Source organism: Bufo gargarizans, chromosome 6, assembly GCF_014858855.1.
Source record: "Bufo gargarizans isolate SCDJY-AF-19 chromosome 6, ASM1485885v1, whole genome shotgun sequence".
In the NCBI taxonomy this organism is placed as follows: Eukaryota; Metazoa; Chordata; class Amphibia; order Anura; family Bufonidae; genus Bufo; species Bufo gargarizans.
The window spans coordinates 250,948,516-250,957,507 of NC_058085.1; positions in this window are offsets into that span (position 1 = coordinate 250,948,516).

Here is an 8,992-nt window from a genome sequence, read left to right on the forward strand (position 1 = left end):
AGTGGAGGATCAAATGCCTCCTGTTAAAAGAGATCTGGGCAAGGTTATTCATAATGTAACCCTGTTGATGTCTAAAGCGGACGACCTAGAGGATCGTTCAAGGAGGAACAATCTCCGGTTGGTTGGGGTCCCCGAGAAAGCTGAAGGTCCTCATCCAGTATCCTTTTTTGAAGATTGTATTACAATTAAATTTGGCAAGGACTTGTTATCCAGGATGTTTGCTATTGAAAGGGCGCACAGAGTGTCGTTTCGCGCTCCGCCACCAGGGGCCCCACCACGTCCAGTTGTAATGAAGCTGCTACACTTCAGGGACAGGGACAATATACTTAAAAAAGCAAGAGATCATCCAGAGCTGCTGATTAATGGAAGCAAAATTGCAATCTATCCAGACTTCTCGGTGGAGGTCCAACGGAAGAGAGTCAAGTTCCTGGATGTGAAAAGACGCCTTCGGAATCTACAAATCCCGTACTCCATGATGTATCCGGCCAAGCTCCGCGTAGTGGCGCATGGAGAAGTCTGCTTCTTTGACACCCCCCTCGAGGCGGCGCAGTAGATCGACAGTAATGAGCCTTTGTTGAAGAACTCGGCATCTGTGGGATGAGCGTCCTGCCTATTCTAGTGTTGGAGCACATGAGATATGACAGATATGTTCAGGGACATGACTGATATGTTCTGTATATTAATGCTTTGCGTACTGGTCGGTCCTTATCACTGTCTACTGTTTGTTTTTGTTTTTATGACCTTCTGTTTATACTATTTGAGTTTTATATGTAGGGTCCGCAGATCCTTACGCTACTCCGGGGGCGAGTTGCGGGTGTCATCTGAAACTGTTTAACTATGTTTATGCACTTTGAATGTGTTTAGTACGCTACAAATTCACATACATGTGGGCAGGTCAGCATGGGTAACCCGTTCTGTGTGTACATTCTTACATGGGTTTTCCTATGACAAATGTTCCGCCGACCATAGGGAAATCTTTTCGCCCTACTGGTGGGGTTTTTCAGGGTAGGGATCATGTCCTTGCCGCTAGTGGTTTTGTTTTTAGGTTAGTTTTTGGGGTTGGGAATGGGTGGGCTGAGCGATGGAGTGGGGTCCGAATACTTCTGTGGTGTATGAGGAGTACAGAGCTGACATGTGTGATGGCTGTGGTGCGCGTGGATGGTAAATATATTTTGTGGTACTATGGCGAATAGTCTTAAGATAATAGGATGGAATGTAAGGGGCTTAGTTGACTCAAATAAACGTGCTGCGATGTTTATGGCACTACGACACTTTCATCCTGCTATATTTTGTCTGTCAGAGACTCATTTATCTGCCAACACTACTTCGGTCCTACAAAGGCCGTGGATTGGCCACGCATTTTATTCCATATTCTCCTCTCATTCTAGGGGTGTAAGTGTTCTAGTGCATAAATCTTTGCCATTTATGTGCCACTCGTCTTATATAGATGATAGTGGTCGATTTGTCTGTCTCCACTGTACCTGTTATCATTGGTCCTTTATATTAGTAGCAGTGTACATTCCCCCTCCCTACAGTAGTGAGGTAATAAAAGAAATTTTGAGATATGTTGAGGATCTACCTCAATGCCCTATTCTGATCATAGGTGATTTTAATACTTGCCCTTCAGCAACGCTGGATAGGGGAGGGATGTCGGGAGCTAATAGGGACTCTAACTTTGCTAGTGTGTTGAGGGAACTGGACCTACACGACATCTGGCGGGTGAGGAATCCGAATGTGCGTCATTTTTCGTGTTTCTCTAGTTCTCACCACTCGTTGTCACGGATTGACTATTGGCTCACCTGATGTGTTGTCGCTGGTGGCGGAAATTAAATACCTACCTAGAAGTCTATCCGACGATTCCCCGATTTTTATAGAACTACTTCCGGGCATTAGGAGTCCCCCTGGGGTCGGGACGTGGAAACTTAACCCGTTCTGGCTACAATTGGTAGATGAAGAGAATGGCGTGGTGGAGGAATTGAAAGAGTTCTACACGCAAAATGCCGGGTCGGCAAGTGTGGGTGTGGTGTGGGATACTTGCAAAGCATACGCCAGGGGCCCTTATATTCAGAAAATCAGCAGACATAAAACTAAATCTCGTGAGGCCCAGAAAAAGCTGCAAGCTTTAGAAGTGGAGGCGGAGGAGAGGTTTGTAAATACACCTGATAGGGCAAGTGAGGACTCCCTTATAGCTGCTCAGGCGGGTTTGAAACAGCATTTAATGATATCAGCGGACAATCACAGCTTTTTTGTAAAACAAAAATACTTTGAGGCCGGGGAAAGTTCTGGTAGGCTACTGGCAAGAGTTATTAGAGCCCAGGAGGGACCGTCCAAAATTTTGGCTATCCAGAGGGCAGATGGTTCTCTTGCCATGGCGGATGAGGAGATTCTGTCAGTTTTCCACACCTATTATGAATCCTTGTATAGATCTAAATTGAAGGTGGATTCTACTAATATAACTAAGTATCTTGCAGAGATTGAGATTCCGAGACTATCCGCGACGAGTGCAGCAGGGTTAGAGGGACCTTTAACACTCAAGGAGATGGAACTGGCCTTACAATCGTTTCCCAATGAGAAAGCTCCAGGGATAGATGGACTACCGATAGAATTTTCTAAAAAGTATAGTGGTGTACTAATGCCCCATTTAATGTCAGTTTTTAATGAATCCCTTCAATCAGGAAACCTTCCGGCTTCTATGAAAGAGGCTATTGTAGTGGTCCTGCCCAAACCTGGCAAGGATCCCAAATCCCCTGACTCGTACAGACCAATTTCATTGTTAACCTCTGATATTAAGATTCTGGCGAAAGTGTTAGCAAATCGTCTACAGTCTGTCATTTCCACTATTATTCATAGTGATCAGGCGGGTTTTATGACGGACAAATCTACTTCGGTAAATCTTAGACGCCTTTTTCTTAATACTCAGAGAAGAGTTGACTCTGTCGGAGGGCGAGCCATCCTCTCACTGGACGCGGCTAAAGCCTTTGATAGTGTTGAATGGTGTTATCTGTGGGAGGTGCTGCGAGTCATGGAGTTTGGGAAAACCTTTATCTCCTGGGTTTGATTGTTATACAATGGCCACACGGCTAGGATACGGGCGAATGGGGGAACATCGGAGTCATTCAGATTGGGTAGAGGAACCCGTCAGGGGTGCCCATTATCTCCCCTTCTGTTTGCTATTGCAATTGAGCCGCTTGCCTGCCTGTTGCGCTCATCTGACAGGATTGTGGGGTTTCCCTGTGGGACTTGGGAGGAGAGGGTATCCCTTTACGCTGATGACATGTTAATCTATTTGGGCAATGTGGAACAGTCTTTAGGTCCCGTCATGACACTTATACGGGAGTTTGGTGATAGGTCTGGTCTCCGTATAAACTGGGATAAGTTCACTCTCCTACCGCTGGATGAATCTGCTATAACTCTTATCCCAAAACATTGTCCATTGCAAGTTGCGCATCAGGTCAAATATCTGGGGATAATGGTTACAGCAAATCCTAACAGTTATATTAAACTGAATGTAGAGCCGCTCTTAATCGCAATGCTGGATAAAATGAAGGCTTGGTGCAAGTTGCCGCTATCTGAAATTGGGAGGAGTAACCTTCTTAAAATGATTCTCATGCCCAAACTCATGTATATACTGCATAACTCCCCGGTATGGATCCCTTGCAGAATATTCATAAAAATTGATAGATTGTTTAGGGACTTGATTTGGCGCCATAAAAAAGCGCAGATTAGACTGGACACTCTGCAGAGGGGAAAAGAGGAGGGTGGGCTATCAGTACCAAATGCATGGCTTTATTACATCTCGGCCCAGCTGCAACAGTTGAGGGGATAGGGGAGGACTCCTGGAGACGTTGCCAGATTGGTGGCACAGTTCTCCGGTGGCTTTATTGGAGAATAGCGGAATTATAGGTAAGATGTCGGGGCACCCCACACTTTTTATGATGCACAAGGTTTGGCAAAAATGCCGGGCGCTGTTATCAGTACGGGGGTTTTCGCAGTTTTCCCCTATTTGGAGAAATCCGCACCTTCCTGAACTATTCTAGTTAGATGGCTTTTCACCTTGGGAGCGCAAAAAAGTGAGATATTCATGTCAACTTCAGAGTGCCGATGTTTTCAAGTCCTTTGAACAGTTGAGAACTGAATTCGGTCTCCCGCACACGGCCTTCTATCAATTTCTACAACTTCGTCATGCCTTTCAAACACAGGCTAAATCTGTGTCGTTGAAATGCACTGTGGTCCCGTTGTTTCAGCAACTCCTTACAAACAGCTCCTCGAGCGGTCTGATATCCTCTATCTACAGGAACTTGTATGTGAAATCACTAAAGCAAGAGGTCTTAGCAGTCAAATCTAATTGAGAAAGGGAGGTCGGGCCGATCTCAGAAGAGCAGTGGAAATCGCTTTTGGCTCTCACTCCACAATTGTCAGTTTGTGAGGGGCAGCGTATGTCCCAGCTGTTTTTAATACACAGGGTGTATAGGACGCCAGAGTTTTTATGCCGGATAAGTGTTCGGGAGGATACGGATTTTCCTAGATGTAGCAGGGGTCCTGCATCCTTGTTACACATGCTCTGGGATTGTGCGGAGCTCCGGAACTTTTGGTCCGCGGTTCTAGCCCTAATATAAGATGCATAGGATATTACGGTCCCGCCTGGACCAAGAGCATGTGTGTTCGGGATATTGGACATCAGAAATCGACATCACCGTCTGGGAGTACAGCGTCTGTTATTTCAGGCTAGGAAACTAATAGCTAGATATTGGCTTAGACCTCAATCGCCGACTAGGGAATGCGACTAGGCGCACAGCTTTACAGGCAGCTTACCATGACAGGCCACGTATTTTCACTGTAGGGGCTTTAATTGGAAGGCAGAGGGAGGTAGTTCAGCCTAACCTTACAGATGTAACAATCGTTATTGACTGCGGCATCTGGGGGGTTAAATGACCAGTTTTGTCGCCATCACGAATCCAGGTCATTGCGGCCAGGTGTCTGCTGTATTATACAGCCAGCACCCACCACGTATGGAGCAGGCTCAGGTAAGCAGCCCTCTCCATACATGTATGGCATTATGCGTTATGGGGTTAAAGGCATAACACATGCTTAGTTATAGTCTCTCAGGAAAGGTATATACTCTTAGTGGTAACAAAGCTTCTTAAAGGGCTCAAGAAGAGGTACACTTCATAAAGACACATTCCTTTTAACTATATACAATCCATATTGTTTCCCAAGGGGACCTCCCTGCTACAGGTGCAATGTTAGACCTCCGTGCCACCAAGTGTCCAGCTCAGGATGATTCAGTGTCCTGAAACACACTGCTTAATGTTGTGATTGTAACAAGTGAGAGTGAATGTGGACCGCACATCCTCAATACTATCCTTTTGATATGATGACTGTTATTAGGCACTCACTGTGTGCACAGTGCAGGAAGAAAAAGGTCAGTGTGTGATGTCTGAGGACAAGCTGAACTTCAGCAGCCATTTTGCAGAGATATAAAAGCTCCATAGTTAGTTCCATGCACCAGCCCATTAAAGGGAAAAGATTACAGTATCTCCAGGCAACCCAGAAAGAGAATGAGGATATTGACAAAGGAAGGTAACTGTCATTTATCAGACTCCAGACTCCTTTGCATCAGGTGGAGAGATCCAAAGCTACAAGCTGCCCACCATAATTAAAGACAAAAGGGCCATTTGTCTGAGTATAGTGTTCCTACAAGAGGATACAGAAGTACACGATTATACAGTACAACAGAGATAGTTCATCCCTCCAACCTGGAGAAATAAGAGAGAAAGACTTCCATCTGGCTGGTGTTCCCTGTAACTGAGAGTGCCCCTGAGGATTTCATGCTGTCGTCCCATCCACTGTACGCCAGCCCAGGGAGGCATCTGCTAACCGTGAGTACATGAACTATTGCACCCATCGACCCATGGGGAGCCTCATGTGTTTTTACCTGTGGTTTGGTATACTGCAAAGAATTGGTGTCACCACGAACAGGATTCGTGCAATATAACTGTGTGCCATTGCCTTATGACAATAAGCCCCACTTGTTTGCCTGAGAGACTGTCAGTGTGCTTAATACAGTGCAAACTTTAAATGCTTTAATTGAGCTGCAGTGTCAAAACTGGAAAAAACGCATATTTCTGTGTCATTGTCATTGCTTGCTGTTGGTGAATGGACTTTTCTATGCATCTAAAATGGCCGCCTGAAGTTTCTTTATTAGTTGTGCTGTGCTATTGCTGCGAGGCCACGCCCCTATAAAGCGGGAAAAAAGAAGCCAATCCTCCTATGCAAAATAACTTATTACAATTGTGCCAATACTAACACTGCTGCTAATACTTGCAAATTAGCTCTGCCCCTCCTGCCTTGCAAATTGACCTAGGGGGAGGGCCATGTATGAGAAGGGAGCGTGACGTGTGCAGGCGCGCTTAACCCCTTAAGGACATAGGGCGTACCGGTACGCCCTATTTCCCGAGTCCTTAAGGACCAAGGGCGTACCGGTACGTCCTAACTTAAAATCTTAATTCCGGCGCCGCTGGGGTTAATCGGAACGGGATTTCGGCTGAAATCATTCAGCCGGCATCCCGTAACAACGCAGGGGGGGGTCATTTGACCCCCCCGTATCGGCGATCGCAGAAAACCGCAGGTCAATTCAGACCTGCGGTTTGCTGCGCTTTTTGCCGTTTCTGATCCCCGCGGTCCCTGACCGCGGGGATCAGAAACTTCAGAGTGCCCGAAATCAATATTGTTAACCCCCCCCTGCACCCCTGCACGATTTGATGGCGGCGGGTGGTGCAGGGGGGGTGTCGCATGCAGTGGGGGCGTTGCGGGAGGCGGGCGGTGCGGCAGGCGGGATCGCGATCCCCCGCCCGCCTCCCATTGCATAATCGTTGGTGTACAGTGGGTATACCAGGGTGCCAGCACATTGCTGGCACCCTGGTATAAACGGCTGACATCGTTGATGCGATGTCAGCCGTTTAACCCTTTCCATACAGCGGTCCGTACGGACCGCTGTATGGAAAAGGTTAACAGTAAGAGGGAGCTCCCTCCCTCTCCGATCGGGGGGCTGCTGTGCCTTTGCAGCCCCCCGATGGGAGAAGGAGAGAGCCCCCAGACAGCCCCCCCAGAACCCCGTCCTTACCCTTCCCCGTCTGCGAAGTTCTGACCATAACTGAGCAGACGGGGAAGGTTCCCATGGCAACAGGACGCCTGATCAGGCGTCCTGCTGTCCATGGTGCTGAACAGATCTGTGCTGAAAGCATAGACCTGTTCAGTGTAAGTAAAATACAGTGCAGAAACCAATATAGGTTCTGTTCTGTATTTTACAGACATCAGACCCACTGGATCTTCAAGAACCAAGTGGGTCTGGGTCAAAAAAATCAAATAAAAAGTGAAAAAAGTTAAGATAAAAAAAAAAAACATTTATCACTGAATAAAAATTAAAAAAATAAAATACACTACACATATTAGGTATCGCCGCGTCCGTAACGACCTGATCTATAAAATGGTCATGTTACTTTCCCCGCACAGTGAACGCCATAAAAATAAAAAAATAAAAACTATGAGAAAATTGAAATTTTGCCCACCTTACTTCCCAAAAAAGGTAATAAAAGTGATCAAAAAAGTCGCATGTACGCCAAAATAGTACCAATCAAACCGTCATCTCATCCCGCAAAAAATGAGACCCTACTCAAGATAATCGCCCAAAAACTGAAAAAACTATGGCTCTTAGACTATGGAAACACTAAAACATGATTTTTTTTGGTTTCAAAAATAAAATCATTGTGTAAAATGTACATAAATAAAAATAAAGTATACATATTAGGTATCGCCGCGTCCGTATCGACCGGCTCTATATAAATATCACATGACCTAACCCCTCAGGTGACCACCGTAAAAAAAAAAAAAAAAAAACTGTGTAAAAAAAGCAATTTTTTGCCATCTTACGTCACAAAAAGTGTAATAGCAAGCGATCAAAAAGTCATATGCACCCCAAAATAGTGCCAATCAAACTGTCATCTCACCCCGCAAAAAATTAGACCCTACTCAAGATAATCACCCAAAAACTGAAAAAACTATGGCTCTTAGACTATGGAGACACTAAACAATTTTTTGGTTTTCAAAATGAAGTTATTGTATAAAACTTACATAAATAAAAAAAATTGTATACATATTAGGTATCGCCGCGTCCGTGACAACCTGCTCTATAAAATTACCACGTGATCTAACCTGTCAGATGAATGTTGTAAATAACAAAAAAAAAAAACATGCCAAAAAAGCTATTTCTTGTTACCTTGCCGCACAAAAAGTGTAATATAGAGCAACCAAAAATCATATGTACCCTAAACTAGTACCAACAATACTGCCACCCTATTCCGTACTTTCTAAAATGGGGTCACTTTTTTTGGAGTTTCTACTCTAGGGGTGCATCAGGGGGGCTTCAAATGGGACATGGTGTCAAAAAACCAGTCCAGCAAAATCTGCCTTCCAAAAACCGTATGGCATTCCTTTTCTTCTGCACCCTGCCGTGTGCCCGTACAGTAGTTTAGGACCACATATGGGGTGTTTCTGTAAACTACAGAATCAGGGCCATAAATAATGAGTTTTGTTTGGCTGTTAACCCTTGCTTTGTTACAGGAAAAAAAATATTAAAATGGAAAATCTGCCAAAAAAGTGAAATTTTGAAATTGTATCTCTATTTTCCATTGAATCTTGTGCAACACCTAAAGGGTTAACAAAGTTTGTAAAATCAGTTTTGAATACCTTGAGGGGTGTACTTTCTTAGATGGGGTCACTTTTATGGAGTTTCTACTCTAGGGGGGCATCAGGGGGGCTCCAAATGGGACATGGTGTCAAAAAACCAGTCCAGCAAAATCTGCCTTCCAAAAACCGTATGGCATTCCTTTCCTTCTGCGCCCTGCCGTGTGCCCGTACAGTAGTTTACGACCACATATGGGGTGTTTCTGTAAACTACAGAATCAGGGCCATAAATAATGAGTTTTGTTTGGCT